The 9,839-nt window shown below is 44.7% G+C and overlaps 1 non-coding gene across 1 annotated transcript; it reads right to left on the bottom strand.

The window, feature by feature from the left end:
• Positions 1–6,384: 6,384 nt before the first annotated feature.
• LOC115311794 lies at positions 6,385–6,491 on the bottom strand. The gene has a single exon (XR_003917101.2). It is a non-coding gene; the product is annotated as a small nucleolar RNA U13 (small nucleolar RNA).
• Positions 6,492–9,839: the final 3,348 nt, after the last annotated feature.

Below are 9,839 nucleotides of genomic sequence, written 5' to 3'. Positions count from 1 at the left end.
CGTTTGGTTGAAACCAGGTTTATTTTATTTAATTCAAACTTTTATCATTTAAATCACTTACTCCTGAGCTAGAAATTGGTGACTCTTTGTCACTATATGTGCATTTTAAGTGGCTGTCTGATATATTAAATCCTTCCTGCTTAATCGTTATCTCTTTCAAATACAAATTAAATCTCCATAAGGAGCAAACGGTAAATAGACAATATTTCCAGTATTATTTCGGCGTAAAAGTGTTTGATTAAAATCATTACAGCCAAATGGGTGCAATTTAAATCATTATAGCCTAATGGGTGCTATTTAAATTGTGATTTACATCGCGATATAAATCATCTTGATTTTCGTTCTCCACACTGCCTTGGTACAATTGTCAAAGCATGTACTGGAATTCGCTGTTGCTTTGCTCTGGCAAAACAAAGAAGGAGATATTTTCATGGAAAGTTTTATGTCTGCAGGTCAGTAGAATACAAAGAATTAAAGAACACAAGCGTTCAGCAACTTCCGCATATATGAACAGCGAGCATCTGAGGATACCAGGCATAGATTCAATTTCATTCTCCAACTTGCAAACCAGTCTGCCATTAAAGGACATGACACTGAACTAATTTTGGTGGATAAGTAGGTTTTATTTATCGGGCAGAAGTACACTGAAGAAAAATAGCAACCGTGTTTTTCTCGCCTCAATAATTACCTACCCATCATCGAACCCCCAATCCACGTCAAAATGTAAAGCTTGCCGTTGGTATCCGAGTTCATAACTGAGCGTGTACGCTTCAGGAGAGGATTGTAGCCGACAGAGCGTGCGATTGCATATATGTGAATAGCGTCTGCTACTAGCAATTTGCCTTTTTTTTTATTGAAACTTTCCGGACATTATTTATAACTTATCTAACGCCCAGTTCTGAAACTTTACATCTTATCTGAACCGCTAGAGGTATACATTCGGGTGGGGACCGAGCTGACTGAGCATTTGCTTACATGTAGTTAATTTTTGTTTTAGCGCTATGGTCGTATTGTGTTTCAAGCATGCCACTTATGTCGTGTTGAACACCAAAAAACACATCGCCCACCGCATGCTACCTTCCAAGCATCTGAAACCCTATTTCGTTGAGTCTGACGAACGCAGAGCTGATGAAACAGTGTGCTGCAACCAAAACATCACGAGATGGGGAAACGACGCCCGCGCCACACAGCGACATCCGCTTCAAAGGCCTCACTGATAGCGCGCCGTATTTTCCCCAACACCTCTTCTAGAATGGTCCTATATCTCGTGATGTTTTTATGACAGCGCAATATTTTATCAGCTCGGCATTCGTCAGACTCAACAAAAGTGTGTTTCAGATGCCTTGAAGTTGTCACGCGACGGCGATGTGTTTCTTGGTGTTCAACGCGACAGAAGTGGCGAGCTGTACACACTTCACGACTAAGCCGCTACAACGAAAACGAACTACGCAAAAGAGAATGTTCAGTCAGCTCCGTGTCCACCCGAATGTAGCTCGAGCGGTTCGAATCGGATGCCCAATTTCAGAACTGTGCGTTATATGAGTTATAACTTATGAGTAATGTCCAAAAAGTTTCAATGAAAAAATGGCTCATTGCTATAGCAGCTGACGCTATTCAAGTCCATGCATTTGCACGATGTACTCTTCTGAAGCATAAGAGCTCAGTTATACAATCAGATCCCGACGGCAAGCTTTACATTTGGACGTAGATTGAGGGTTCGGTGATTGGTAGTCAATTATTGAGGCGAGAAAAACACGGTTGCTTTCTCTTCAATTTTCTTCTGTCCGTTAAATAAAAAAAATAAAAACTGATCCACAAAAATTATTTTAGTGGACATGATCTTTACTGGTGGACTGGCTTGCAAGTTGGAGACGGAAATTCAAGCTATGCCTGGTTTCCTTAGCTGCTCACATTTCATATATGCGGAAGCTGCTGAAAGCTTGCGTTCTTAAATTTTTGGTATTTTCCTTGTCTGTAGCCGTAACTCCCCAACAAAATTGTTCTTTTTTTTGTTTGTTTTGCACAGCAAGAAAAGCAACAACGAATTCCAGTACATGCCTTTGACATAAGGGTACCACGACAGGGTGGAAAATAAAGATCAACACGATTTAAATAATAACTTAAATCATGATTTAAATAGCACCGACTTGACTATAATGATTTAAGTCGCACCGATTTCAGTAGTGATTTAACTCAAACACTCTTACCCAAAGTAGTACTGAAAATATTTTATATTTACCGTTTGTCTATGAGTAATTGCTTTCCATGGGCACTTATTTTGTATTTGAAGCAAGTAATTATAAAAAAGGAGGAATTTACATCACATGGTCATTAAAAAATGTAGTAATAATAAGTCTAATTTTGAGCTTAAGTGATTTAAATCATTTAAGTTTGATTTAAATCAAATAAATGCTGTTTCAACCAAACGAATTAAATTATTTAAAAAATAACTACTTTTTTTAAATTTTACCATGAGCACAACTAACACTTATTTAAACCTAGAAATTAATGCTGTTAAGAACACAACCAAACAATGAAGGGCTAAAGTTCCGCCGATCTCACATGGCTCGAGAAAATGGTTCAACTCTACATGATGACATTGATCTACGAAGCTCTGCCTCGCATGCACTAGAACAAAAAAGATAACTGGTTTAAAAAAACATGATAACGGTGCATTCGACTTTATACACCCTGAAATCGGAGCAAGAAAAACGTTACGTCAGGCAAACACGATACTGTACACACACAAAAAGGATCGCATGGAAGTTTTTAGGGAAATAATATTTAGTTGCACAGCACAAAAGGGCATGGCACAATTACAAAAGTAGAAATTGCTGAAATTACTGAAAGTAACAAATTCTTCCGATGACAACACTGGGTGAAAATGTTATGCGGATCGAATGAGCTTCAGGTATTTTGCCGCTTTTGTACTCGGACACGATCGAGTGACTTAACAAAGAAATGCAACCTAGTGGTAACTTAAATTGCCATAACTTCGGCATTTAGTGCTTTGGGGTGATCAGCATATAGTCAATAGGGAATTGTAGTAGACCTTTTCCGCAGCCCGCTAAGCACCCGGATAGCGCTCCGTAATCCGCCACAAGACCTTGACCTATGCAGACAAGGCTGGCGGCGCGCATGCGCAGCGGCGGCGTTTTCTTCGGGGATACCGTGGCGGAGGAGAAAAACGATCTACTACAACTCCCCAATCTTTTCAAGAAGCGGTGTCCGCCAAGAGCACAGTTCCCAGTGGCACGCGAGATAAAGCTACCCATGCAGCCGTTCTTTCTTCCAGTTGGCGACCGCGGCGCCACACGTGGCCGTCTGCCCTTTTTGGTACACCGCCTCCCATTGTCGCTGGTTTCGCTTTTGACATAATGCGACCTTTGCTCGCGGAGCGATCAGCTTGACGAACGCAATAGCGACAAACGGCAATACGCGAAAAAAAAGGGGAGGTCGAGGAGTGTCACCGGGCCCACTACTTTATGTTGTGGAAGTAGCAAAATCCCTTACACACACTGTAATCTATTAGAGAGTTTTAGGGAACCAGAACAAAATACGATCGATAAACAAAAACGATCGATACCTTGGATCGGGCGTGTGGACCGATCGTGTGCCCTAAAACGGCTTTGGGGGAACCGTATTTGCAGACGATAGCAGACGATCGGTACAGGTCGCGCCCCCTGGCAACGGAAACCTGCATCCGCCTCATCGAGAAAAGACAAATTTGCGTTTGTTTGTACAAATCGCAGAAACTCAAGTAAATAAAGATAGCACCCTAAATATATAGAGAACCTAAAATATTGTATACCTACTTATAGTTCGTCTCGTTTTTTTACTGGAATGAATGCGCTTCCGTAATACAAAAACTGGCGCACCACGGCGTGTCGCCCCTAGCAGAGCGAAGTTCTAAAATGTTCGTCTGCTAAAGAAGCAGACGAGCTTTCCGACAACAATGGCGCTCGATCTTTTTGACCATGACTTGGAGTTGGCTCTATACAGCGAAAGCAATTTAGAAAAAGTGATTTTGTACGACTGTCTGCGCACTAAGTGTGGCGTGAGTCTCTTTTGAACTTCCCGCTTTCTATAAGCGAGGCACGCACGCGCGTGCCGTGGGGTCCGTGACTTGTGCAGGGGCACGAGGGAATAAACATTCTTTTTGGTGTGCCGTGACACGGAGTCAGTCGCATTTCTTTCGGGTGCCACCGAGCACCGATACACTAAGAGAAGCCGCTTGTTGGCGGCAAGGCATAGGACGTTCAACCTGGCGTTGCTTTTGAATATACAAAAAAGTTGTCATACCAGGGATGATGTGCCAGCGTATTTTTTTTTTCAGTTTACCAGATTTATATACTTGGGGAATAAAATAATGCCTCGACCGTACATGGTAGCTTGTTTTCTAATAAATCCTGCGTTCTCAGCGGGCAAGCTTTGCTGTTTTACATCAGCCAAATGTGATGTTTACACCAACCACGTCCTGATATGCTGAAACGGTGCCGAAAGCAAACTCGATTTGGCTCAAGAACACGCTCGCGCGCGCTTATCATCGACATTCGAAGTCGTCTGCTAGCGATCCTGTCTCTTTCCCTCGAGGCCCAATGCAGGATCGAGTACTAAGAAAGCTATGGACAAATAAAACTAGAAATATTAAATCTCGAAAAAAAAATACAAAAATAACCAAAATATACACACTTTCGCAAGTTGATGCGGTCAGTCTTCTTGTACAAAAATAATTCAATTCAATTTTCAAGTTAATTCAATTTTTATTTTCAGATCAAGTCATACAAAATAAAGAGCTGGCCCACAAAAGCAGCATTTTGCTTTTATGTGGGCCAGGCGACCAGCTAGAATACATGTTGTTACAAAAAAAAAAAAAAAGAAAACACTCTGCAGCCCAAAAAAAGAAAGGAAAGAAACCTAAAATTAGCAGCACAAATAAATACAAAAAGGAAAACTTTAGGGCATAAATATAGGTGTTTATAGCCAAGTCTATTCACGCAACCATGAAATAAAAGTACGAAACATATCCAACGGCTAGGCTACGATATCTACAGCTTAAATGGTTGACACCAATTCCTTAGTTTCCTTTTTCAGTACCCTAGTGGATTCCATATTCATGAGGTACTCTGGGAGTTCGTTAACTAAGGAAGGAATGTAATGATTTCTGTTTTTCTTTCCATACAGTGTGTATATTTTTGGAATGACGTATCTTACAGTACGTCTCAAATCTCTATTTTTATTTACGAGGAGGTCAATTCGTTCCTTCGCTCCTCGCAACGAGAAGTTCTTTTTCAACGCTGCGTCATTCCAAAGGGCTGGAGTGAAAAAGGAGTAGCGCCTAGCAGCTCCCGAAGTAGAAAGATGTATTCTGCTGTAAACCGCCTGCGAGGAGGAGGCGGAAGACGGAGATAGATGCGGCGCTCATGTTGCTCTCTTACGGTACAGATAGCAAACGATCACGGTCGTACGCCCGCGTACCGATCGTTGCGCCGTGTACGGTACGACCACGAAGAAAATATAAAGCAAAACCTGTAACTTTACTGCTGTGCACCTATTAAAACTATCACCCAATATTCAAAGGGCTCGTTTTATAGGATATATGTGATTAGCATTTGTACAGAAATTTTTAATTCATGCAGCATGTTTAAACTAAAAGGTATCCAGAGCCATGATGCAGAAGGCTGTTGCTCACTCTTGCCACTACAGAAAATCCTCAGTCATAACAGCAGCTGTAAAAAACGGGTGATAAGTGCTCGAAATGCACATCCAATGTTTGTAAAAAAAATATATATATATGTAAAAAAAAAAAAAAAAAAAAAAAAAAAAAAAAAAAAAAAAAGCTGTTTGGGCCAGTGGGATTCGAACTCTCCACTGTCGCTCCACTACGAGTTCAACAAATCGGCGCTCCAATCCACTGAGCTACCGAGCAGACGACTTTTGGCCACACTAAACACTAATTTATTTCAATTAAAGAAGTCGAACTGTGTTTTTGTCTTTATTCTTCTTCTTATTTGCTGACTCAAACTTTATTGATTTGCTGTCACACATGGCGCTCCTGCCAGGCACTGCCACGAGTTATTTTCTTCATGTTTGGAGCCACGGCACGCTCCCTCCGCCAGCGAAAGACCCGTTTTGCTCACCAAGCGAGACTGTCCATGTCGGCCATTGGCCGTGCCGGTCGTGCCTTACGGTTCGGCCAGCGCGTTACGGTAAAATCGCAGAAAACAGGCGCATGCGCAGTTCATACCGGAGGGCCCATCGTACCGTATCGGATGTGCAAAAACGGTTCCCTAAAACTCTCTAATAATGCGCCAGCATAACCCGATAATTCAACCGTAATTAATGTAAACGTTATTCTAATTCCACCTGAAGATCCGGCAATGGGGTCAGAGGGGTCACGTGCAATCGTCGTAACAATCAGGGCGTCGCACGTATCACGCATTGGCATGAACACCCACGACTCATCACTCCCCATTGAATCTCGGAAGAATCAACGCAGAAATGTTCGAAGTTTTCACCCACCACTGAACATGACGTCTCAGTTACCGGGTGGTTCTTTACATATTTCTAACGATTACTGCCTGAGACAATTTCTTTATAAAACAATTTTTTAAATTATTAATTTTACATATTAATTAGGTTTATATCTCTTATCCTCTTTACGCAAGGTGTCTAATCCTAAGTGAGAATAATTTGCGTTATGCGACTCCGTCGCACCGATTGCTTCTGAAGGTCGCACGGCGACGGGCGCCTCTCTTGTGGAAAGGGCAGAACTTTCTTCCTCCGTTTTTCTCCTCTCCATTCTCCGACTGGTTAAGGAGAAGGTCCATCCCTCCTCCACTCTATTCTTATTTCTCTCTCTCAAAAAAAGAGGGCGAGCTGAAAAAAAAAAAAGGGGGGGGGGGGGGGGGGGGAAGCGCGTTGCTGCGCCGCTATGCCGCTATGAGGCTATCTCCGGCTGATTCCGGATTGCGTCACACCAGCAGCGGCCGCTCGCCGCCTCTTGCCTTTTTTTTTTTTTTTTTGCAGTCTCCGTGAACCGCCTGCGTTGCTCTCGCTTGCCACGCACCGCAGTGAAGCGGCTTGCGCGGGTGGCTAGGGCTCTCGCTCGCTCACCAAATTGCCGCCAACTTATCGGTACGCTCCGTTCGTTAGCTGTCTGAACGCGCATAAAACAAACGGCGGAAAAACCAGAACTGTTGGCGGGTTACGCAACAAAGCGTTTCGACGGCGCCGTAGTTTCTACAAAAAGCGTAACGCCTGTCTTTCTTTCCTTTTTTTTTTTTTTTTTTTTTTTGCGAGGTGTGTTGCCCGGCCGTGGATTCACAGCTGCATCAATGGGCGCGTTAAGTTAGTGAGCTCCAGACTCCGGACAACTGCGCTCGAGCGCGCGGCTTACGCCTATTTTTTTAACGTTTCCGGTTCCGGTTTTCCGGCGCGCGCTTAAACATGGCTCCCTTCTCGTCGAAACGTCGAAAAAGTGTTTGTTCGACGACGACTTCGATGAGATAAGTCCGCGGAGACGGCAGCGACAGCAAGAGCTTGTATTTGTGCTGCACGCTGTTGGTGCGGCGATTAAAGGTACGCCGAACGCCTTCTGAATTCCCAAAAGCCTTAAAGAATGACAGCTGAATAGAGCCGAATTTGTTGGCTCGCCCGATGCTGAAATTGCGGGTAAGGTACACGAACAACTTTGACAAGCATTTGAAGGATGTATGCATACCTTTCTACACCAGCCCCATGCTTTTTTATTCTCCACGATGACGGAAAGGTTGCACGAGCTGCCAAGCGATCGCCGTCGAAGTATCCAAGCAGGCACGACTTGCGCGTCCGAGGGAGTCCCTAAGGGCTTCGGCGGAAGCACGAACGACGCCGAGAGCTCCGAGCACTGCATGGTAGCGCTGAACGAGCAGCCCCTACCCACCTTGGTGCCGTTCCTGGCTAGGCCGGAGCCTTTCGGCCGCGGGGTTCGGTTGGTGCGGTCGTGGTCGGCGAGGTTTGGCGAGGCGAGCGCGGTGCAGTGTTGCCAATGTAGCGGTTTTCCCGCTAAACTTAGCGGTTTTTGGTTCTGTTTAGCGGGATAAATTATTGTTTTGCGGGCGGCAAGATTTTTAGCGGGTTTTATGTAATCTTGGCGTTTTTTTAGAGACATAGAAGTTTTATATCGATTTACTGTCGACTATCGTCTTCGCTAACTCTCAGTAATGTTCTGGTTTGTGAGAGTAACGCCTGCGACGAAATCAAAACATTAAGACGTCGAATATCGGAACAAGCCTCCCCGTTTTGTGCGCGCACGCTTGAACAGCATAAATATCCTAATTTTCCTTTGACGTTTTTGTCACTGTTTCGTGAAAGGGTCGCAGTGAAGTACGCACAAAAGTTTAGAAAAGCTGGTTATAAGACCCCAAACTTAAAGACTGCAGCTACTGGAGGTTCCTGGTGATAGCAGACGAGCCAGGTGCCGCTATTTCAAAACGGAACTATCTGCGAAGAATGTGGATTTGGTCATGCACGCTGCAACGAAGAAGCATGTTTCGGCCGCTGCTGCACCTTTCTCCTCTGGTAGCAGACGACTCTACAAGTCGAACGGGTATGACCAGTCACACGCACTGCTGAAGGGTCCCTTGCCATGTTCGTATGCGCTCACTCTGCAATTTTGGCTTCGGATCACCTGGGTGAACTGTGGCGTGGCGTGACCAATTTCTAGTCAAAACAAAAGGAAAGCTTCCTTTCAGATGGCATTGATATGATCTATACTGTTATTATACCTTTGTCAAGAATTAAAGCAAAAAAAAAAATTAAAAAGTCGTTTTGCGCTGTGTTTTGAGTTTAGCGGTTTTTTTAGCGGTTTTCGGGATTCCGACTGCGGGTTTTCATATATTGAGTTGGCAACACTGGCGCGGTGGCATCCGGTAGCAGCATTTAAAGCCAGCTCGCTCGCCAGGGATTGCGCACACCCGACGCCTCTGGTCCAGAGTGGCCCGGCGGCCCGGCCCGGAGCCCCAAACGCTTGGGTTTTGATGTTTCCTCCGTCTCGTGCAAGACCACCGCGACCACCATGTGAAACCACCGCGAGACTAGCCGCGAGAGCGGAAACGCCGTCATCACACCGGAAACCGACCTGTACGAGCTCTCGGGCACCATCTCCGACGACGGAGCTCGCGGAGCGCACTCCGCCACCGTGCACCGGAAGTGAGACGACGTCGTTTATACCCGTTTTCACCTCAAGAACCGTAGTAAAAAAAGTCCGGCTCATCGCGGAGCATTACTAATTTCCCTCTTTATGCTGAGAATTGAGATATATGCAGCTGTATTTTAGATTATATATCTGTTCTCTTATCAAGACGCACACGTTTCAAACGCCAAAAGCACCACTCCTGCGTTCGGCGACCAAATATTGTGAGAACTACCTCGCGCGGCGTACGAACATGGAGCAAAACTTCCTTTTTTCTTGAGTTGAAAACGGATATACCGGGTGAAACAAGGAGACGGTAGGCTCTTTAAATCGACCGGAAAATTCGGTTTCTTAACCTATCGCGCTACGACTTTGTGCAGCGTCGCCCACAGATGGTGCATTTTTTTTGTAAAATTTGCAAAGAGCGAACTTACCTGAGGAAAAAGTAAAGAAAGAAAAAGGCTTAGCTCCTATGGAAACGCAGCGACGCCACCGGTCTGCAATCAACACGGCGCCGTTTCGCACGGTAGACAAGAGATGGCGCAAGCGGTCGCGACGCCAACTGCCGCCAACGAACGAGCAGACGACGCCGAGAACCGGCGTTTTTAGCAGACAAGGAACTGCAGTTGCTTGTTGTTACCGCGCCTGTTTTTATTTCTGCAAC

The sequence above is a fragment of the Ixodes scapularis genome, unplaced genomic scaffold (genome assembly GCF_016920785.2).
Source record: "Ixodes scapularis isolate PalLabHiFi unplaced genomic scaffold, ASM1692078v2 PGA_scaffold6__148_contigs__length_123643588, whole genome shotgun sequence".
Classification (NCBI taxonomy): domain Eukaryota; kingdom Metazoa; phylum Arthropoda; class Arachnida; order Ixodida; family Ixodidae; genus Ixodes; species Ixodes scapularis.
This window is presented reverse-complemented; position numbering and strand designations above follow the sequence as displayed.